Raw genomic sequence first — 25,668 nt, forward strand, 5'->3', positions numbered from 1 at the left:
AAGTTTTTTTTTGCTGTCTATTGCTTTCAGTTAGCTAAATTTTTTATGTTTAATCTTTGTGACAGGATGATATGGATCCGATAGATGATAGAGGTCACCAGGATGCTACTCCCACCCCTTCTTCAATGAGGGTAAACCTTTTTGAAATTGTACAAATTAGATAGTTGAAAAATGTTATATTATTACGTTATTTTATTTATGGTGTAAGTACTATTTACCATTTTATTAATAATTTCTTTTTTGCTATCTATTGCTTTTAGTTAGCTGAATTTTTTATGTTTAATCTTTGTGACAGGATGATATGGATCCGACAGATGATAGAGGTCACCAGGATGCTACTCCCACCCCTTCTTGAATGAGGGTAAACCTTTTTGAAATTGTACAAATTAGATAGTTGAAAAATGTTATATTATTATGTTATTTTATTTACAATTTTTTACTTTTTATGATAGTTTTATTGATATTTCTCTCACAATTTGATGTTCAGGATAAGGGTAAAGTAGCATCAGTAAGTGCTGAGCCACTAGCTATGCCTTCTGATGAGGATATTATTGAAACTCTCAATTTCATAAAAATGTTGAAGAAAAAATTTTTAAAATTTAATTTAGAAGCAATGAAAATTTTAGATGAGTCAAATATGGAATCTGAGGAGATGATGAAGAGGCTATCAGATTTGAGAGCGCAAGCTCACCGTTATGAAGTAAGCTCCAACGAATATTTAGTGATAAGAAAAGTTTAATAAAGATTTGTATTTTATAATCTTTTATGTTGTGAAGTAAAATATGTAATATTGGCAAAAATATTTTATTGATACAATTTTTTTAAAGAATTGTAAGAAACTTTAACTACTAAATTCTTGTTATACAAGAATTTTTGACAACTGATCGACAACTTGGTCAAGGACAACATAGTGAGGCCAGTAGTAGCAGAGCTCTAACTGCCACTAGTAAAATAATCTTTTAGTTGACAAGTTAGAAGGAATTTTTTATTTCAAACATTCAAAACTTCTTAACTCTTACTTTTATTATTTTAGAATGTCTTTGCTAACAATGTATTGTTCAAGTCATCCAGTACAAGAGACTCCTAAGAGGTTGATGGATGCCTGTATGAGATTGTCGACTACAATGTTGGCAACAACAGGACGTCTAGCTAGTAAATCCTTGTTTTTCTATATTTGGTTTTGTGTTAATTATGAGTTGATAATATGTACTTTAATCTTGGGTGCATCACATAGTGTATTATTTTTTTTGTGGTAGGAGATGCACCGTCTGGTACTTTGCCAAATGCGGATCATAGTGCATGTATTGGTGATAATTCACCATCATTTCCTAGAGCTACCCATATTTCTAGCACGAGAGCTATGCACACATCGTTGTTGATTGACGATGATGAATCAATGCCTTTGAAATGTCCTAAGATTCCAAGTACTTTAAATAATATTGTTTTATATTGTAATAAGGATTTTCTTGCAAGACATAAACATGATAGGAAGTGGTTTGGTAGGATCATCTAAATTATCAATGACCTTTTGTCTATATCAATAATTCTCTAGTTTAGTAATTCAGTACATTGCAATTTCATGCTTTCAGTAGAAGATACTAACCAATTTTTGTATAGAGAACCAAAAGTGGGAGTCTTCTTTCATATTCAATGTTCAGTGTTCAATGATTTCCCACATCATTGCTATTTCCTGTTAGAGTTTTAGAGTGCTCACTTTTAGCTTTACTATCTATTTTAGCAATATAATTTGTTTTCCATAATATCCCAGGTATGATTAGTGACAACATCAATTAAGAATGACAAAAAATGAAGGTCATGGAAAGTTATATGTATTATGCACTATATTTTTTTTCAAGGTATACTGATTAATATAGTCACAGTATATTTTTTAGTTTCAGAACATCAAAAATAGAACCTTGGTAGAGTTTGACTGGTTTTAGACATTTTAAATTTTTTTCCAAACTTCTTTTTTGGTCAATTTTGGTCAAGTTGATCCTCCAACCTTGAAATAGATCACTAAAAAGATGAAATGTATCTCATTTTATGTATTTTTTATTCACTATAAAAAGTATTCTTCGCATGATTAATTTTAATGGTTCTTACTATTAATTATCCCATGACATTTTTTGCAGGAAATGATACATTTTATAGGAGGCTTTATGACCTCACGCTGTGAAGATTTGGGCCCACCATATGTAAAAGGTGGAACATCGTAACTGAACTAATTTTATCCCACTATTTTTTTTCATATCATTAATTGGTGCAACATTTTTCCTTTCATTCAGGTCTTTTCTTGTTTTTTCTTAAAAGGTGGAACTACCAAGATCAAAAATTAAAAGATGAGCTCATCAAAGATATAGAGCATGAGTTTGGTAGTAATATTTTTGATCATAAGAAATTGTTACAAAAAGCTTCCAGACATCTTAAGGTTGTGAGGGACACATATAGAAAGAGCCTCGTCCTAAACCCGAAGTTCAAGCATCCTCCCTTTGTTTTAGTGAGGGACTGGAATGAGTTCATTTTGGATGCAAAGGAGAAAAGGGAATGTCCAAAAGAAATTACACTAGAAAATCCATAAGAAAGTACACTAGCAAATCTGAAAAGGTATGCAATAATATTAACTACTAGTACATTAATGAGAAAATTTAGGGTTCAACTTCAGTATCAACAATTTCAACTAGCTCAATTTAATCTATCTATTGATGAAAGGTATGTAATTCATATGCTGACACAATTGCTTATAAATCTCAATCTCAATCTGGGCATAAATCCTACATAAGATATAAATAGTGCACTTATAACTTCACATATAGCTATATTATGTCTTGAAAATATAGTAATGCTCAACTACATGTACCATAGTTGTATGTGTTAGCAGTATAGGTGATAAATGATATTCAGTAATTGTAATGACACGTACAATTTTTTTGAAAAATTTTGCAAGAATTTTACTAATGGTCAGTCCCCTAAAAGTAGTAAGCATCACATTCAATGCCAGAAACACAAGTTAATGACAAAAATCACATTCCTATCTTTGAGAACTGACAACAACCCTTGTAGATTTATATTTATTGGTATTGTGGAGAGATGATCCAACCTACACTAGGTAAGACAAACTATTTGAGACTTCATTTGGATGACATGATGTATGTTACCTATAGACCATAGCTATGCATAGAGCCATAAGATGATGTCTTCTTGTAGCTAGGATTCATGTTGGTAGCTTAGCCACTAAATGGCCATTCTTCATTGAAGATAGAGAGATTTTCGCTAACCCATGTCTAGAGATAGTTCAACCATCAATACAGTATATCATAGGAGTATTGTAGTTACACCTGCTTCACCAAGGAGGTAAAGAAAGGTTGTTCTCCTAGATTGGACCCTATCAGATGTATGGAAGATGTTAGTGGTGTTACCATTTATAGGTGGGACTACTTTCTAGATGTAGTGAATGATGGTGTCACTCCCTAGTACATAGAGCATTTGGCCACACATTCATTTCCTCATATAACTGATCCTATAGGGATAGTTAGTCAGGAACCACACCTTGATGTTCAACAACCACAAGAACATCCTTTGAGGGAGGAGAGACCATTATAATGGCCATTGGTAGTTCTTGTTACAATTCCTTCTCATATTATTAGATTGGATCTTAGATTGAGCAACAATGAATAGGCACATAGGCCTACTCATGTGAGAACTCACAGAGAGATGAGCACCATGGGTGTAGTAGGAGATGATGCGAAGAGACATAGGGTAGAGGAGCCACCACAATAGGATGTGGGTGGAGGAGGGGATGATGACATGCCAAATTAGCCTCCATAGGTTTCACCCATAGGAGATGTATTAGCACAGACTCAAGATTCTCTATGACATATGAGGGAGAGATTGAGGACTTCTCAGAGGTAGGTGGGCAAGTTACAGGTGCAAGTTATAGTTAGAGATGCATGACTAGCTAGAAGAGGGGAACTGTGAGATAGTAGATCTATGGGCTAAGATCATAGAGCTAAAGAGATAGATAGATTTAGAGCGATATGAGACCTGTCATCATACCTCTCAGGCTACTCATGTCAATGATATATATATATATATATATATGATACTGGATGTGAATTGTCAATGATATATAACTTAACATATAGCTATATTATGTCTTGAAAATATAGTAATGCTCAACTACATGTACCATAGTTGTATGTGTTAGTAGTATAGGTGGTAAATGATATTCATTAATTGTAATATATATGATATATAATAATTGTAATATAATATAGTAATCATACCTAAGACCTATAGCTAGAGTGAGATGAGACCTATCATCATACCTCTCAGGCTACTCATTATTATGTAGTATATGAATGCAACACCTCTAGCTCAACATGTCTTAAGGTTCTTTGATTATGCTTGAGCTTCTGATGGTGTAGTGCCTCCTGCACGTGCAAATGTTACTCCTCCTCCTCCTCCTAGTGATGAGGGGGAAGGCTGTAGTTAGGTCCATGCTATCTTTTGTTCCTTTTTGTATCTTTATATTGATCATGAGATTCATTGTATATTTGATGTATCATTTTTGAGACTTGAGATATTGATAGTGCTCTGATTAGCACTTAGTTTTGATCTTTTGATTGTATCACCCCTCTAACATGTCAATGATATATATATGATAGTGGACGTGAATTGTCCACTCTTAGAAAGCATTAGAATTATTGATTACAGTTTTCCTAGTAAGATAATGGTGAGCTTTTGTTTACCTAAATGTCTCTATTTGGAAACTGACACTCAACTTCTGGAACATTTTGCAAAAGTGAAATCGATCAGGAAAATCACCTGTTCTGATGATGAATATTTTGCTAATGTCAAAGTTCTACAATGCTTTCCTTATTTGGAGGAGTTGTGCATGCATTCTCCATTATTGGCCATGTCCCCTACAAGTGTAAGCATTTATTTTATTCTAATCTGCATGAAAACATTTGTATGCAAGCATTTAAAGTTATGATTTTTTTTTGGAAAACTCTAACCCAAATTTCATTCTTATAAATAATGCTGATAATTTCTGCTATTTCTTTCTACTCTATGAAGTTTACTGTTTCTTAAGCTCTTATACCTTATTTATAGGATCAAAATTATGTGACATTATTAAAGTGAATAGTTTAAACATAATCACATACTAATTTTCTTAATTTCTACAGTAAAAGTGTTAAAGTTGACTTTTTATTTATTTTTATCCTTAATTCTTCTTTTACTGTGTGACTTTTAAGAATAGTTGAAGCTTATCTAAATAGTTTTCTATCCAAGTGTCAGCTTTGAAATTGTTTGTTGTGGATGTAGACTATATGAAACATCCTCCAAACTATGATGTAACGTTTCTAATCTTCTCAAACATTCTAAATGGTGCTCCACTGCTAGAAGCAATCAAAATAAACATAGATTAAGACAAGTCTTAAGTCGTGAGTCTTCTACTGGAACAATGCTAGGTAGTTCTTGTTAGTTGCTAGTTATCTTAGCAAATCAATGGGGATTTTGTTTCAGTTACAACCACCATTTATAAAATCAGTTCTATGCAGTGTGGAGGCTAGAGAAGCACTTGATGCACAAAGGTGATGTCTTTTAAATTGAAAACAAAAAAATACTTACTTTTCAGCTACGAGTAAAAAGGAATGCTACTAAAACAATCTAAAATCTGACATTTGCCCTCAAGTTTATACCTATTGCAGCCTTGGGGATAAAAACACTTTGAGTGTGGAACGTAGGGATAAAAATTTAATCTATAAAATCTACTAGCTGTTTCAACTTTTAGCTTATCGTTTACTTTGTGTGACAATGGATAATATAGACTGTCGAAATTGATGTGTAATTTTATGGAGGGGCATGTCAGAATATGGATAAATACTTAGCATGAACTCCATGGATAAATAGCATGATTACACATGTCAATTAAAGGTATGATGCTATAATTTCTTCCCTTTTTTCATATTTTTGGTGGAACATGCTACTTTATGCTAAAACCTTCATACCATATAATAATCCACTATTTAGTACTGATCTTTATATCTATATCATCTAACATATTTCAAACTTTTGATAGGTTGCAAGACACATCGAAGGCAACAAAGGTGAGGCTGGAAAACGTTGGGCAGCATAGACTTGGCTCTAGGGGATATTCGAAAATCAAAGCATGCGTTGTAAGTAGAAATAAATGAATTGCAAAGAAAAATGATTTATAAAATGCATATAATTTTTTTAATTAATAACAAAATGCAGGGCACTGATTTTAATTTGGAGGCCACAGAAGAACACAAAAAAATTGCCTTCAAGCAAGGCTATGTAGCGGTGGCTGAATGCCTACGGCAAACTTCCATTGCCCCAACCGAATAGTCTCCTGCATCATGTGCACAGGTAAATATGCCAACATATATATTAGAAATTTAATACTTAAGAAAAAATTTATTTGATAATAATGTGCATCACATTGCAATGCAGCCTGTTAATCATGACATAGATCATACATAGCATCATGAAGCCCCTAATGTGCATTGTACTATTGATGGAGGTGCTCATTTGTTATTTAAAACTAATTATATAATTATCAATACAATTTAACATCTTTAATTGAACTTGGTGTAACTTTTTTGTGTTGAGGATATAGAATCATGTCATACTAAATGAGTGTTGGAGGATGTTCAGACTGATCAGCAGGTAGATCATGTCACACATTCAGGTAAAGAAAATCTATGTTTTGTTCTTTTAAATTAATTTATTGATTTATGGTTCTTTTACTTAAATAAAAACTCATAATTCACTAATATAAAATAGTGAAAATTTAACTCATGGAGTACTTGTTATTGCAGCGGACCCCCCTTTGGTGCAATGGCCTCATGATGTTCCTGAATGGATGAGGAGGAAACATGTGTTAGAACCAGTACAGGAGGGGGATGACGAGGACATTGATATTCCTCTTAGAAATTTAATGAAAAAAGAAACGGCAAGAGAGCAAAAAAGAAATGATTATTCATGAATGACTTACTCTTGAACATTGTTAATAAATATTGTGTTAATGAATATTATTCATTAATGTTGGGTGTTACTGAATTATTTAGGAATGACTTACTCTTGAATGTTGTGTGTTAATGAATTATTCACGAATGTTGTGTGTTTATGAATTTTATGTGTTAATGAATGTTATCATGTGATTATAATGATTGAATTTTATATTTCAAAAATGGATGAATTGAATGTTATTAAATGTTAATGGGGATGATGAGGACATTGATATTCCTCTTAGAAATTTTATGAAAAAAAGATATGATTATTCATGAATGATTTACTCTTGAATATTGTTAATGAATATTGTGTTAATGAATATTATTCATTAATATTGGGTGTTAATGAATATTGTGTTAATGAATTATTCATGAATGACTTACTTTTGAATTATTCATGAATGTTGTGTGTTTATGAATTTTACATGTTAATGAATGTTATCATGTGATTATAATGATTGAATGTTATATTTCAAAAATGGATGAATTGAATGTTATTAAATGTTAATAGGGAATTTAGAGTGATGTTAGTGGGGGGGAGGGGCCAAATGAGCTTCCACCTTCACGTGGTTGGCCCTGTTAAGTAGAGAATATTTAACTATTCTCAAAACCAAGTGAAGCTCAAACTTTAAAGATAAGCTTATAATTAATAGTGACAACCAATTAGCAAGTCGAAATGAAGTTCTTCATTATAGGTACATTTTTAATTTTTAAAGCACAATATCATGTTTTAATATTGTATAGTTTTTTTTCTTAAGTTAAAGTATTCTTTTACTATAACAACATAACTTATGACCATTTTAGTAACTATTCTAACATCGCTTTATGACAAATCCTGTTTTGGCAAGGATGGCGATACGTGGTGCTATCTATTCCTTGGGAGATTGGATTGCATAGGTCTATATCTCAACATCAACATGGAAAATGGTGTGAAATTGCACTTTCCTTAGTCGTGGTTGCATACCTACTACACTCTTTCATTTGAAAAATGAATAGAAATACCATATCTAGTAGCTTCTCTATGTTGTATTCATTTATTGGTAATGATTCAATGTCATGCCATTTGATGGTAGCTTCTAGAGTTTCATTTAGTTGTAAGGTGTGTCTTATCTTTTCAAGTTTGTATACTCCATTTGGTAGTTTGGTATTAATTGATGATGTTTGGGATCTTCTACCTTCACTGTAGTCTTCATCATCATCCAACTTGTTGTTTGGTATTTTCCATGCTATCCTCTATTTCCATGGTCTTCAGCATGGTTGTGTATTTTATCTATCTCATTCAAAGACTCTATGCGCCTAAGGTGGAAGCCATTTAGAACTAACAGTTGGAGAGACCACGTTTCCCCCTGTAAAACTAGGAAATGTCATGAGTTTAAGGTCAAGAAGGAAGAAGTCGTAACATTTTGAGTAGAAAATTATGCTTACTATTACATATTTAGTTGATTCTTTGGTGAAGTTTCTTATTTCAATTCAATTGATTTTGGTTGTCAACCAAATTCCTAACTCCAATGTATATTGTATTTCAGTGCTACATTTTCATAGGGATCTAAGTAAAATGACAGTTGACTATTATTTATATTTGAGAATTTGTGTTGTGCCTTACTCTGATCCTCTGATAATAGAGGACAAATCAATCTGAATTTGTTTCTCATGTCCCATGTTCGATGCTTCTTCTTGTGTAACTAACCACTTTTGATGTGGGTTATGAACTCTAATGCTAGTATGCTATTACACTACCATTTATTATAGAGTAGATATAATAAGTACTCTGAATATACTATAAGGGTCTCTAAACATGAGTAAAGCAGTATTACATAACATAGATATGAACTCAAAATTCATGATGTTTTCCACTCTGGAGAAAGAGGGGAACTTAATATACTCATAACACACCCCATTAGAAGAGATCCATTGGATGGTTTTTGTTGGGGTTTGACTCTCCTAGTGTAGTGCTAAGCTAGGCTTCTAGGTGCTAGGATATTTTCTCTTGTTGGTGGTTCTAGACCCGCTAAATGCTCTAGATAATTGTCTATCAAATTTTAGTTGAAGGAGCTATGCTTGGGCTATCAAGTCTTATGCAAAGTTTGTCTTATTTTGTGGTGATAACATGGAATTTTATTAGTGTAGAAGTATGGTCTATAAATTCTTAGAGTCTCTAGTGCCTCTAAGATTTACACCATTGGGTGACTAATTCTTTAAAGTCCCTAATGTTTGGTGACATTGAGCTATACCTATGTGAGTTATGTTTGGGTTTTCCTTCCTCATCTTCATTTGACTTTTGTGAGTTGTTTTTCCGGAGGCCATTGGAAATTCCCTTTGCTAGTTCCTAAAATTGGATGGATCTAGTACAATTTTAGGCTATTCTATGCTTGTATTCTAGTTGAAATAGAGATCTCTCCACTTCAATCATGGTTGATGAGATGCCATGGGTGAAGCATTGAATATGAGGGTTTTCCATTTTGTTGTAGAGATTGCATCTCTATAGGATACATGCCTAATGATTTCCATTTTGTGTTGGATAGATGCTGTCACTTGATGGAGGGCCATGAAAAATGACCATTTGACAATTAGAGCTTCTGATTTTGTTTTAGATTTTCCTTTTGAGGACTTTTTTTCTAATGAAGAAGAATTTTTTTTTGATTATATTGATGCTTCTCATGCTGTTGGTCTAAGCTAGACTTCTATTGCTTCCATTCTTGTGACAATTTTGGATGTTAGACCATATTTCAGGTGTGATACCCACTAGCCTTGTGGCCTATGTTGTTGAAGTTACTGCTCCCACTTCTATTTTGAACAAAATTCTACTAATAATGCTGACTCTTAAATAATCACTCTTGGGCCTTTTTTACAGGTTGTAGTGGGGTTTCCTTTGTTGCAATCCTAACAATAGCACTGCTTAGACTTTTGTCCAAGTGCATAGAAAAAGGTTTATTTTGTTGTGTTGTTGATGCCCTATGTTTATGCTTTGATCCCTTATTTGTGTAAAGGTTAACAACCCCTTGTTTTGGTTGCTATAGAAAAACAACATATCAATATCATCCTTTCAGATTGAACAATGCTAGATGAGTAATGATACTATCTTGAAAAATACAAGAAGCCAAGACTACAATATACTCTTGTTTGATGAAGCAAATAAAATCCTTCCAATAATAATTAGTCAGAACTATCAAAGTGAATTTTTAGGATTGTATAAACACAATTGGAAAATGGATCAAGAAGATTTCATGTCTTTCTCATGGCAACTTTGGTTATTATGTGTAAAATTGGCCTCATTCTTTTAACAATTATTTTCATGTTATCCGTATCATTTAAGTTTCTTGTTCTTGCAAGATGAACTACGAGATGTAGTGTCACTAGTGTTTGCAAATAAGTAGGATATTCCCAATGTAATGAATGCTGCAGAGATCATGATAAACTTTGGTTGCATTCTCTTAGGTAGCGACACTTGTGAGTATTACATTCTTTATAATTTTTAGTATTAAAAATTTTAGATACTAATCATCTATTATGCTGCACTATTTCTACTTTGCATATAGTTTATCATCACTCTAGTAAACGAGAATTTTTTTGGATTGTTTAGTGTTGCTTGTGAAACAACTTGTATCATGTCCTAAGGTATATACAAAGCATCTATGATACTTTGCTAGAAATAAATCTTTTTATTATAGTTCTTATGGCTTTTGTTTTATTTTGCAAGTTTGAAAGATTACAGTCGAATAGGGTTCAACAATTTTGTATTACAAAAATGTCTTATTTCTTTATTGATACAGATAGATTGAGGAGGTAAAAATTCAGTTTTGATGCATACTCATATGTAGGATGCAAACTTATTTTGATGTGACATTATGTGTGTTCTCTTTCACATTTTACTATCAATTTTCTATCCAATTTAATGACCCAAAACTACTGAGAAAAACTGTGAAGGTCACAATTGCTATTACAATCTTGTACTACCTTTCTATGTTTATCGCTTACCTATCTGCAACTCCACAATCGATATTGACAGTCTCTTGCCCTCACTGTGCAACTGAATTACTTTAGTTTTATTTTTGCAGCTGAACTATGAGTGCCTTTTGTGTTCTTGACAAATTGTAAGCTTTCAACTTTTGTGAAGCCATTACGGATGCAAATGAACAACTGGTGAGGTGTCAATTTTAAGGTAATTTTTTGTTTCTATAATGTATAGTTCAATTGCTAGAAATATTTCATCTAGATTGTTAATTGATAGATTGTTAACTTTTCATGTCATTTTCTACTCTGGTTGGGTAGTTCTCCTTGCATTTGTAAATCATAAATCTTGTTGCAGTCTTTAGCCTAATGACAATTTGGTATTACATCCAAGGCGATAACATAGTTGACTTAAAACTTTGGATTAAAGAAAACATCAAAGGATAATATTTGAATTGTGGATATTTGTAAATTATGTTGGTTTTAGACATATTTATAGTTATATATGCACTCTTATGATGATGTGATTGGGACTGTAAGTTTTTTTGTCACATTTATTTGTTTGAAAAATAGATGAAATTATTGGCTTTCATTCCTAATAAATAATTCTTTCCTAATTTTATCCTTCCTTGCAGGAACCAAAATTTAGATGTGTTGTGCCAATTATTGCAAAGGCTTTTCTCTCATAGGAGCCTTTTAAATTGCACAAAATTTGAGTTGTAAAGCATAATTGCTCGGTGGAGACTCAGGATATTGTGCACATTTCTTCCTCCTTCCCATTGTTTTGTATGAAATAAATCATGTGACAAATGAAACAATGGTGTGGAGGTAGAAATGTGCATGATACCTTGACTCTCATGCACCGAGCAATTATGCTTTAGAATCAAGTTGTGTGTAGTTTAGAAGGCTTCTATGAGAGCAAAGCTTTTACAATAAATGGGATAGCTCATCGAAATTTCTACATATCTTGGTCTCAATTTTGAGACGAATGCAATATTTTCATCAAAATTTTGATGCAAAACTAGTCCACTTTGGCATCACTTGTATGGCACCGACAGAGAAATGTAAATTTCTTTCGTCGCAATTTTGACGCAAATGCAATATTTTGGTTGAAATTTTGATGCAAAACTGCTCCACTTTGGCATCGCACGTATGCCACTAGCAGAGAAATGTAAATTGGATTTGTCACAATTTTGATGCAAAATTATGAAGGTTTACATCAAAATTTTGATGAGCACCACTGGAAAATGAGGAAATACCACTTCAGCTTGGACCAGGGAATCGATCAAATTCGCGTCGGTAAGTCCACCTTTATGTAGTCAAAATTTTGATGCAGAATGTATGTGGTGAAAAACCAACCAAAAAATACTGACAACAAGCTTGGTCACCTTATCAACCTACTCTTGTCAAAATTTTGACCTTTTTGCGTCAAAATTTAAGCCTAAATTTACTAGTGAGAGAAGGTACTGAGAGAAGAATTTATCTCTAGATTTATGCTATTGCAAGCCCATAGGGCATGTTTTGGAGTCTATTTCTCTGCACTAAGTGTACTAGCATATTTTTATAGTTAATAAAATTTTCCCTTTCTTGTTGTGTCCATTCTATGCTTGGGTTGTGTCCCCATCAAGTGGTATCAGAGCGAGTTTTCTCGAGTGTGTAGACAGAGCGCCGACTGTGAGGCAGTTTGCACCAGGATTGTGTGGTTGTGGGTTTGAGTTAAGAAGATGCCTCCATGAAGAGAGCATGGTGGAAGGGCTGGAGCTATTAATCTTGAGGAGGTTAGAGCCCTCCAAAGGCAGGTAAAAGCATTGTAGGAGGAGCTCTGTAGAGGAACAAATGTTGCCGCAGGTGACAAAAGTGAGAACGATAATAATGAAGAAAAAATTGGACCGAAAGGGGAAGTTGATGAGGAAGTTTTGAATTAGGTAGAGGAAAGGCTTTTTAGGGCCATTACTAAGTTTGGGAAAAGATCTACAATTGATGTGGTTGTATTTTCAGGAAATCTGAAACCAGATGAGTTGATTGACTAGATCAATGAACTCGAAGAGTACTTTGAGTATGAGGATACGAGAGATCTAGATAGGGTTAAGTTTACAAAGGCCAAACTAAAAGGCCATGCAAAATCTGGTGGCAATATGTTCAATTGGAAAGAAATAGAAGAGGAAAGGATAAGATCACAAGGTGGACAAACTAAAGAAGCAGTTCATTCCTGTTGACTATGAGCTTGATTTGTTTAAGAAGATGCATGGGTTAAAGAAAGCAAGAAAATCAGTCCAAGAATATACAAAGGAGTTTTATTAACTTCTGATTAGAGTAGGGCATGCAAAAGAAAATAAGGAGAAGGTTGCTTGTTATATCAGTGGGTTGTGACCTAGCATCCAGGAGGAATTAAGTCTAGTAAGAATGACCAACATTGAAGAGGCATACCAATTTTCCCTACAAGTTGAAGAGAAGCTAAATAAGAGGTTTGAAGGGAGACAAAGAGGGCATGGTCAAGGAGGAAGGGGTAGTGGTAGGTCATATAGAGGCCAAAATGAAACCCAAAAGAAAAATGAAGATGTGGGTACTAGCAGGAACCAGAGGAATGAGGGTTTCAACTGCTCCTGTGATCAAGACTTTAGAAATCAGAGAGGAAGAGGTATAGGACATGGACAAGGAAGAGGAGGCTTTCGTGGTACCTATTTCCATTGAAATGAAGAAGGTCATCATGCATTTGAATGCCCTCAATGACTAGGAAGGACAAATAGGAGAGCTGAGGGTCAAGCTAGGGTTGCCCATGTGGATAAGGATGCACAATCATCACATTTAGAGGATGTAGAAAGAGGAGAGACTTTAGTAAATGAAAGGGTCCTACTAAGTGGTGAGATTGAATGAGGACAAAGGAGGAGTTTATTTTGCACCAGATGCAAGTGTGAGGATAAATGTTGTGATGTGACCATTGAAGGTGGTAGCACTGATAACTTGGTCTCAGAGGAGATGGTCTCTAAGCTAAAGCTCAAGAGGGAGAAACATCCTTAGCCCTATCGAATTTCTTGGGTGAAAGATTATCATAAGGTCTTGGTAAGTGAACAATGTTAAGTAAAGTTCAAAATTGGGAGTTACCATGATGAAGTTCTCTGTGATGTTATTCCAATGGATGTTTGCCATCTATTGTTGGGTAGACTGTGGTAGTTTGATAGGCATGTAGTATATGACGGTCATGCAAACACATACTCTCTAACGAAGGATGGAGTTCACCACAAACTGAAGCCCATGAAAAAGGAAGGCAAAAAGGTATGTAGCAGTGCTAGGATTTGTCTTGTTGATGGAAGGAAGTTTTTAAATGGCATGAAACATCAGCGTATGTGCTATGCTTTGATCCATAGGAAAGATAAAGAAGGTAGTAGTGAAATACCACTTGAAGTTTTAGATTTACTAGGTGAGTTTTGAGATATCATCTCTGATAATGTTCTAGAAGGATTGCCACTAGTAAGGCACATCAGTCATCAGATAGATTTAATTCCAGGAGCTAGTTTACCTAACAAGGCTGCTCACAAGATGACTCTTTCTAAAACTTAGGAGCTAAATAAATAGGTTCAAGAGCTATTGAGGAAGGGCTTGATTCAGGAGAGCCTGAGTCCATGTGTAGTACCTACAATACTAGCACTAAAGAAGGATGGAGAGAGGAGGATGTGTCGAGACTCTCGAGCTATAAATAGGATAACCATCAAGTATCAGTTTCCTTTGCCAAGAATGGATGATCTTATGAACTGCTTGAGTGGAGCTCAGTACTTCACAAAGATAGATCTCAAGAGTTGCTATCATTAGATATAGATACGAGAAGGATATGAGTGGAAAACAGCCTTCAAGACCAAGGAGGGTCTTTATGAGTGGTTAGTCATGCCCTTTGGATTGACAAACACCCCAAGCACCTTCATGCGGCTTATGAATGAGGTACTTAAGAACTTCTTGGGAAAAAAATTTATTGTCTATTTGGATGATATTTTAATTTTCAGCAAGAATTTGGAAGAAAATTTATTGCATATTCGTAGTGTCCTTGAAAGGTTAAGGGAAGAGAAACTGTTAATTAATCTGAAGAAGTGTATCTTTGCAAAAAGGGAGTTAGTCTACTTGGGGTTTGTTATATCACCTGAAGGTCTCAAAATGGATCCAGAGAAGGTAAAAGCCATCTTGGAATGGCCTACTCCAAGGTTTGCAATTGAGGTAAGATCATTTCATGGTCTGGTTAGTTTTTACAGGAAGTTCATTAAGAATTTCAGTGGCATATTTGCACCCCTGACTGACACAATAAGAGGGGATAGAAAAGAGTTCAAATGGACTGCGGCAGCTACGAGAATTTTTGAATTGCTGAAGAAGAAAGTGACAAAACAACATGTGTTGGCACTTCCAGATTTTAGAAAGTGTTCCAAGTGGATTGTGATGCTAGTGGCAGTGCTATTGGGGCTATATTAAGCCAAGAAGGTAAGCCTATTGCATATTTTAGTGAAAAATTGAATGATACGAAGAAGTATTCTATTTATGATCAAGAGTTCTATGCAATAGTTCAGGCCTTAAAGAAATGGAGGCATTATTTATTTCCAAAGGAATTTTTTTTATATACTGATCACTAGGCATTATAGTACCTAAATAGCCAAGGTAAATTGAATCAGAGGCATATGAAGTGGGCAGAGTTCTTGCAGAGCTATACATTTGTGTTGAAGCATAGAAGTGGAAAATCTAATAGGGCTACAGATGCACCAAGTAGGAGACAATTGTTGCTTACAGTAATGCGGGTTGAAATAGTTGGGTTTGATGAACTCAAGAATCTATACCCTGAGGATCCTAATTTTGCTGAAGCGTGGAAAGCTTGTAAAGAGCATGTTGCTATAAACAGAACTAAGTGGTTAGACTATCTGATTTAGGATGGTATGTTATTCAAGGGTAGTCAATTATGCATTCCAAGGAGTTCCATGAGGGAAAATCTGATTAAGGAGAAACATAGTGGAGGGATGGCAGGAAATTTTGGTCAAGATAAGACCATTGCCTTTCTTAGAGAACATTATTTTTGGCCTCAGATTTCATAGGATGTGAAGAAGTTTGTACAGAGTTGTTAGATTTGTCAAGTTGCTAAGGGATTTAGTCACAATACTGGACAATATCAGCCATTGCCTATTCCATCAAAGCCATGGGAGGACATAAGTATGGATTTTGTTCTTGGATTTCCAAGGACACAAATGGGTAATGACTTAGTATTTGTGGTGGTTGATAGGTTCTCCAAAATGGCACATTTCATTCCATGCGACAAAACTCATGATGTTGTCCATATTGTAGACATGGTTTTCAAAGAGGTGGTAAGACTACATGGTCTCCCAAGGAGTATAGTTTTTGATAGAGATACTAAATTTATGGGGTATTTCTGGAGGACATTGTGGAAGAAGTTGAGAACAGACTTGAAATTTAGTTCAACACATCACCTGCAGACTAACGGCCAAACATAAGTGGTAAATAGAAGTTTGGGCAATTTGCTGAGATGTTTAGTTGGGGATAAACCCAAGGCATGGGATTTGATTCTACCACAAGAAGAGTTTGCTTACAATAACTCTATAAATAGGAGTACTGGTAGATCACCATTCCAAATTGTATATGGAAGTAGCCCAAGGACTGCACCAGAATTGAGGAAGATAAAGTAAGGGGAGAGGACAAGTGCTAAAGCTGAAGAATTTGCTAAACATATCAAGCATCTACATGAGGTTCTTCAGGTACACATTACCAAAATGAATCAAGAGTATAAAGCTAGGGCTGATCAAAGGAGAAGACATAAGGAATTCCAAGTAGGGGATCTAGTCATGGTACACTTACAAAAAGAAATATTTCCAGCTGGTACTTACAACAAGCTGAAAATGAGGAAATTTGGTCCCTACAAAATTTTGAAGAAACATGACTCAAGAAATGCATATGAAGTAGAGTTGCCAGATGGAATTCACATTTCTCCTATTTTCAACATTGCAGACTTAACAGAGTATCATGATGATGGTGCAGATGAGGAGCTGATGTTAGAGCCATGTCCAATTCTTGCTTCTAAGAAGGAGGAGATAGAAGACATTCTAGATCATCACGTGGGCAGGAGTACCAGAAATAGGCAGTATGAAGAGTATCCAGTCAAGTGGAAAGGATGGCCAATAGAGGACTCAACTTGAATATCAGCAGTTGAGGTTTCCCATTTGGGATTTCCTCTACCATTCATAAAGTGACAGGGTCACTTTTCAATCTACCCTAGGTATCTAATGCAGGAGCATCCAGAGGTATAAGGGTAATCCTGTGTCACCCAAAAAAAAATGTACTTAGACTTAGTTTTTGTTTCATGTGTTTTCATTTTTGGATACCCATTTGGGTCAAATAAAGGTTCCAATTCTCACAGTTCCACTATCTGTGTTCTAAGATAGAGTATTTAATCACCATGGGATACATGTAAATGCCAAAAAAAATAGGAGTATGTAATTGAACCACCATTTTGGTGAACTAGAAGGTGTAAATTGGTTGGAAGATTATAATTGTAATTTAGAGCATTCCAGAGAAAAAAATCAGGTCAAAAGGCCCCGGTTTGAAAGTTATTGCAGTTTTTCAGTTTTTGGAGACCTCCTAAGAATGCTTCAAATTTAGGTTAGGGGAATTAAATGACCTTGAATAGGGCCAAAAAATTGGGGATGAGTGAAGTTGGTCCATAGGGCTATAGAGAACTTTGAGAGCTTTCTAGAAATGTAAACGATTCGTCAATCAGAGCTACTGTTGAAAAGTTATGCCTCCTGAAAGTTTGATTACCATTTCTGGATTCTTCTAATTTTGTGCTGACTTCTAATGCGACTTCTAGAGCCTTCTATTGGGTCGGTGGATTCCAACTAGAACTTTATAGAATGTATTCCTAATCCTTAACTCTCTGAGGTCTATTTAAGAACTTTTTTGGCATTGTAAAAGGCAGTTAAGAGTGGAGTTTGAGAGAAGGTACTAGGAGAAGAATTTATCTCCAGATTTATGCTATTGCAAGCCCATAGGACATGTTTTGGAGTCCATTTCTCTGCACTAAGTGTACTATCATATTTTTATAGTCAATAAATTTTTCCCTTTCCTATTGTGTCCATTATGTGCTTGGGTTGTGTCCCCATCAATTATTATATGAAGAGTTAAGCTTGAAAAGGAGTAGAGTGTTTTTTGAAAGCGAGTAAGTGATCCAAGTGATTATTGGATACAAGATTTTTGATTTGGTTACAAGATCACAAGGAGTAGAGGTTTGGTTGATATGATAGAGGAAGTAATTACTATTCATTTCTATTTTTCTACAAGTAATAATACATAGATCATTTGGATAGTGGGTTCATTGGTCTTAACCTTGAAGTTGTTTAGGCAATGGGTCCAACTATCTTCCAAAAATCCTAACAAGGTTTGAATCTCCTAATATGGATTTAAAGTCTTCTAACAAGGACTAATACGTACTAAATTTTTTTATAGACTCCTAATAGGGTCCATCCTCTAATAAGGAATATTTATATTAGTACATCATGTTGTGGTTTCCATCCCACTAGAGTTTTCCCTCTGATCAACAATTTCCCTAGTTAACATATCTAGTATTATTGTGTATGTGTATCTTGTTATGGTTTCTTATTATATTGATCATATGGTTAAGTTTGTTTAAGGCTGATAATTGTGATAATAGTTGTATAACTAATTCAACCCCCCATCCCCTCTAAGTTATATTGGTGGAATATATATTCTAACACTTCCTTGCCAGAAAAACTACAAGGATCACCTTTGTACTTCTTAATCTTGGAGGAAGACTCACCAAACTATTAGAATATTTTCCCTTCTGAGAAGATTTTCAAGCTTTTGATTTATGAGTAGACCTGGAACTCTCACTACCTACTGAATCTGACTTGTGCTTTGGTTTCTACTTTGGCTTCCCTATAGATGTTTGAGAAACCAATGCATGTATCTTTGTACTAGTGATAGTACCTAACTATGTAAGCTTGGACTTCTCTCTAGTCAAGCAATCACAAAAGGCCTCAAAAGTGGGCATAACAAATTTGGGACCCAAGGCACCCATAGTGGAATGGAAGGAAGAAGAAAAAATTTGAAAGTTTCATCAAAGCTTTGAGAGAATTAGATAGATGCACTCCTTATCTGTCCTCTCTTTCCTGTATCCTGATAACAAAGTCCTCTACTATTTGAACCTCATAAGAAAGTCCTCAATAGAGGAGAAAGCATTGAGTAGAAGAGAAGTAAGCTCTACCTCAATCTAAAGTGCTCTAAACTTGTTGATGGTTGCAGAAAAGTTGTTAAAGTTGTCCCACATTTCTTGAGGAGTGAGATACTCATCAAGATGAAACCATAAGCTATCTAAAACACTCAAAAAAATCACCATGGCTTCATCCATCTAATTCCTATGGTGCAAAGTTTGGTATTGACTCTAACTAGCTACACTGTATCTAGACAAGACCACAAACCCTTTAAATAAAAAATCCACTGCATACAACATTTCCATGTATGATAGTTGTGTGGGTTTAGAAGTACTAAAAAAAATAGGTCTCAACCATTGTTTTAAGAAGGGGTTTTTAAAGTTTTTTGATATGTTGATATTATAACTGAAAGTAATATAATAACACCCCCACAATGCAAAAAATTGAACCCCATCCTGCAAAAGGAATGCATATACACGTAAAGAGAAAAATATTCATATGTAAATAACAAATACCTAGTATAAAATACTAGTGAAATGAGAGAGAATTTGGAAATTTCTTGAGAAGATCTTCCCAACACTTTTTCTGGGTCGAAACATAGAGCTATAATGAACAAGTTATGCTCCTCTAGAAGATGGAAGACATTATCAAACTTCAAGTGAAAACATATGTATCAATATAGAAAAAAAATCACAAAATACCTACACCACTGCCTCTATCTTTGAATCATCTTTTTGACGCTTCTTTCGAATCAAGAAAAGACCCCCATTTGCTCAAGTTAGAGGCAAAAAACCAAAATGACCCTCATAATGATAAAAAGTAATAATTTATTTATAGGATTTTTTTTTTGAAAAAGCTACCACCATAGCGATGGTGCCCAGGTGGCACACTAGACGTCAAGTGATAGCTCAAGTGGATGCATGGTGGTCAGTTGGTAGAGCTACTAGAGACTGGTGGTAGTGGTGGGTTGGTGGTCACTCGATGGATCACCACTGCGGTTAACAACACCATAGGTGGTGACAAATGGTGGTTGTCAAAATGCCAGTGGTTAGCTAACCATTGTGATTTTTTATTATTTTTGCAATTTTTTTTGCATCCCAGAGGTTGTACAGCCCTAATATGCAATTTTTTATTATCAAAGTTGTCCAAAATTAACAAACTTTTTATGAAAATAGGGTTTTGACATTGTTTGATCCAACCACAAGGTCTATTTTGCCTCAAAGTGCTCCAAAAATTAGAGAGCTCCCTATTTTCATAGAAAATACCTAAAAAACACCAAATATGTTATGTCAAACCCTCATTATTATTTTTCTCCAAATGCTAAAAAAGCTATAGTAGATTGAGCTCTCATGCCATGAAGGATTTGAGAAATACAAATCCACAAAGCCCAAAGAATACCTGCATGCAAGAACCTATCATAGAGAAGAAAAAAAAAAAAAGAGGCAAGGGTTTTTCTCTAAAAATATGGAAACTATATTACCAAATTGAAAAGATTAAGAGATAATTAGAAAAGATCAATCCTTATAGAAGGAGATCAAAAACCTAAAAGGGAAATCCTAAGAGATAAAGAATAATTAATCATGACTAATTAATTATAAAAATTGAAATGCAAGGTGCATAAAGTGAAATCTTAAGAAGGGAATACAGATAATTTAATAAATGAAATTAAATTGACACTTTACTCTAACAATATTATCATTATAGAAAGGGAGATTCTTCAATATATCATGACATATCAAAGTTAAATCATCATAAATACAAACTAATGCATTTGTAGAAAATATTTCAAGGATGGCACATCATCAGTATCACTATTCGTTTAATGCGTAGAAGCAATGTTAAGTCCATAATTAAGATAAATGATGGTCTCAAAAATAAAAGAATAAGTAATCAAAAACTTGATTTAGGATAAGTGATCACAAACACAAGAAAATAGAGCATTCATAGAAGATATTTTCTTATTCACAAAATAAAAATACATGAAGGCATCAAACATAGGGAGATCAAAAGGCACAAATTGTACAAACATGTTAAAATTTTTAATCAAGAAATGGATAAATACTAAAACAAGATATGATTCTTCTACTATATATAAATGGAATTTAAAAAGGATAAAAGGATATTTTCATGAAAGGCCAAACACTACTTAATCAAAATTTAGTAATGACAAGTTAGGTAATCAAAGCATAATGGTGAGGCATAATAAATAGTGGATCTACATGATAGTCAAATATGGAAGAAATATTGTTGAAACTAAAATAAAAAAACATTAATATAGAATGAGAATGTAATTCAATATGTCTCACTTATTTACATTATGGGGAGATCAAAATTTGGATTTCTTAACAATCTTATTTCATTAATTATATCAGCTTAATTCTCAAGAATCTAAAGGTGGTGTAAACTAATGATTTGCATTATTTTTTAGGAATGTTTTTATTTGTGTTAAGTTTTTCAATATTATTTTTTGTAGATCATGTTTAGTTATTTTTTAATTTAGTATTTATATATTGCTATGATCATTCATTGAACAATATCATCCTCTAACACAAGTTGAAATACAAATTAACATTTTCATGGTTTCTTCTACACTGATTACTAACTTGACATCTAGTTAATAATTTTCTTCAATTTATTATTATTATAATTTTATCAATTAATAAATTCTAAAGCTTTCCTTATAACATATAATTTATGTCTACATAATATTTATATTGAATCTCTTTTATTAAACAATCACATAGATACAAAGTATAGTACATTATTTTGTAATATTTTATGTAGTTTATATTGTTTCCAAGTCTCTCATATAGAGTTTATTATTTTTATATAGTGTACTTGTGTGTTAGAGAAAGGGCTTCTTATAAAAGTTTGCATAACTTCATTTATCCTAATAAATTGTGCCCTTAAGTGGTATATTGCAGCCAATGAGATTGATAATCATGGCTTGAGAGGAAAAATGTTACCACATAGAATGTTGGAAGGAAACATATACAAATATTAATAATGTTACATGCACTATGTGAACTTAATCTATCAATCTTTGTCATAAAATGTTATTTTACATAAATTGACAAATCGTCTCATTAGCCACTAGTGGGATATATTATTATTCTTGAACCAAAGAATATGTTAGAAAATAGTGTCTCAACCTTGCAATAAAAAAATTCATTGGTGATACAAAAGTTATTGGTTATACATGAGTGTAAGGACATGCAAGGGGTTGAACCCCCCTTTAGGGCTCCAATCCCCTAATATGCTAGGGAGTAGGGAAACATGCCTCAATAGGGAGTTTTAGAGGTGACACCTCTTTAAAAATATTATTTATAATTTTAATTAATTATTATCTCGGTCATTTATCATTAGATCATAACTATAATAGTGGATATTGTGTTCCTATTTTCCCTAGAAGAAAAATCTATTTTATGAGGGCATGTTGTATTATGATTGTGGAGAGTAATATATTATGATAGTCTGATAGTTATTGACTTTCCTTTGGATTTTAGTAAGTGATACTACTACAAGAAGCTTTTTTTTGTAAGTATGTTCTAATATAGGTTTTTGAACAATATATTAGGTGGCTTTTGGAGCATTGAGCTTTTCTCTTAAAAGGGTTTCCCATGTAAACCATTGTGTTGTGGTATGCACATTTTAAGTTTATTTCTATTAAGTTTCTATAACTAGTGTAAAGATCTTTAAAGAATTTTTTACATATCCCCCATCTTAAGGTTGGTATATGAGTTGTTCATCTATTTGATATCTTATTTACATAATAAACCTATGAGTTCAGGAATGTTTTAATCAAAAAAAAAATATAGAATAAAATATAACCTTACATTAAAAAATTATAAGATTAGTTGGAAATTACAACCAAATTATATATATATATATAGTTTTATTTACAATAAATAATAACTAGAACTAAAACCTAATGATTATTCAACTAGATGAATGTAAATCTAATACTTAGATTTTAAAGTTGAAAAGTAATGTTGGATACAAGGGAATCAATTCACCAAAATTTTATATTTCTAGGGCTTGTTTAGATTATTGTCTCATATTCTATAAACTATCTATGCCACACTCTCTAGGTTCAATTATATTTATGGAAATGATATTGTAACATAAAAAGCAAGGGCACAATGATAATATTTTTGGATCTCTTCATCGATTATTGTGGATACCTTTATGTAAATATTTTAAGTTATTGTGGAAAGCTTGATACATATTTATTATTGGATTGGATCTCTGAAATAAAGAAGTATATTGATTGTGAAAGCATCCCCAAGGATAGAAAAGTGATGATACAAGCTACTAAATTGAAAGGACATGCTTCTCTTTGGATGGAACATTTGCAAACTAGTAGAAAAAAGAAGAGTAAAATATAAGATCAATACTTGGGTGAAAATGGTTGGTAATTTGGAAAAAGAAATTTATTCTTGTTGATTGCCAAGTTAACTTGTTAAGAAGAATTCAAATTTGAGACAAAAAAGACATGATTGTGAATGATTACACTAAGAAATTCTATAAGTTGGACATTAGATCTAGGCATATTGATGATGAGGTGGAAAATATTGCTATGTACCTGAATGGACCAAGAACTTCAATTCAAGATGACATCAATTTTCAAAAATTTAAAGTGTTGAAGACGCATATTTTTATGCCTTGAGAACTGAAGAGATATTGGAAAAGAAGAAAGAACATAGAAAAAGGACAAGAGATAGATGATTTAAACAAAGTAGAGGTAGATCTTATGGATAAATTAGTAGATCTAATAATAAATCTCATGATAAAGGAAAATCATAATGGAAAGAAGATAATTATAGCATATGAAGAGGTAACTACTCTATAGGTAACTCTTTTGGTCACCCTAGAAATAATAGTAATAGAAAAAGCAAAGATAGATCTTGGTTTAAAAGTAGTTGTTTAAGTGTGGAGAAGGACATAGAGCCTTTGAATGTACCTTTTCTAGAAAGAAGATAGAGAGTAGTAGCATAAATGTGTTCATTCAAGAAGAATCTTTTGATCCTCCTAACGAACCTAAAAATAGAGAGAACATAATAGTTAGAATAACTTCATGGAGTGAGAAATTGAATGAAGAGCTTGTTTTGAGGAAGAGTCTTTCCAAGTCCAGAAGTAAGATTGAAGGAAAATTTTGCAAAGGGGTCATTAACAATAATAGTTTAGATAATTTGGCATCACAAGAGTTGGGTTCTAAGTTGTAATTGTAGATATTAAAATATCCTAACCCTTATCACATTGCTTGGATCAAGGATGAACACAAATTATTGGCAAGTGAACAATTCCTTGTGAAACTCAAGATTGGAAATTACTATGATTAATTCTTGTGCGATATTATGCCTATGGATTATTGTCATGTTCTTTTGGGAAGACCTTGGTAGCATGATAGAAAAGATTTGCATGATGGTAGATTAAATTATTACACCATTTCAGCTAATGAAAAGAAACAAGTCTTATTATCTTTGATATAGAAACCTAAGGAAAATAATTACACCACAATTAGAGTATACTTAGATAAATGAAATTAGTTTGTAAATCATATGAAGAAACAAAATGTTTTTTTCTTTGATCCCTAGGAAGACTGAAAAATAAGATAAACTTGAGCATGCACCTGGCATTAGATATTTGTTGATAGAGTTGTAAGATATTATTTTAGACAATGTACCTAATGAATTACCCCTTGTAAGAAGTATTAGTTATTTTATCCACTTAATACCTAGAGCTAGTTCTCCTAGTACAACACTACATAGATTGACACCTACAGAGAATGAAGAATTTAATAGAAAAGAGAAATAGTCACTTGAGAAATGTTTTATTAGATAAATATTTAGTCCTCCTATAGTTCCTACTATAATATTGGCACCTAAATTGAATGGAGACTCGAGAATGTATGCTGATTCTAGAGCTATAAATAGAATAATAGTTAATTATGGGTTTCCTTTTCCTAAAATGGATGACACTATGGATCATTTGACTAGCAAAAAGTATTTTACCAAAATTAATTTGAAGAGTGGTTATCATCATATTAGAATTAGTGAAGGAAATGAATGGAAGACTACTTTTAAGACTAATGAAAACAAGTGTCATATAGGGTGAAAGAGGAAAGGTTGTTGATAAAGATAAAGAAATATTCTTTCATGAAGTAGGAAATTGGGTACCTTGGTTTTGTGATATCTTCATATGGATTGAAGATAGATCTTTAAAAGGAAAAATCTATACTTGAGTGGTCTAGACACAAGAATGTTGGAGAAGTTAGGTCACTTCATTGCTTGGAAAGTTTCTATAAAAAAATAATTAGAAATTTTAGTTTAGTATGTAATGCTATGATAAAGATAATTAAAGGTGATAAAAAGGGATTTATATGGACATATGGAGAAAATAAAAGCTTCGAGACATTGAAAGAAATGGTAACAGAATTACCTATGCTTTCTTTACCTAATTTTACTAAAGTTTTT

Source organism: Cupressus sempervirens, chromosome 10, assembly GCF_028749045.1.
Source record: "Cupressus sempervirens isolate cs-2001-9-10 chromosome 10, ASM2874904v1, whole genome shotgun sequence".
In the NCBI taxonomy this organism is placed as follows: Eukaryota; Viridiplantae; Streptophyta; class Pinopsida; order Cupressales; family Cupressaceae; genus Cupressus; species Cupressus sempervirens.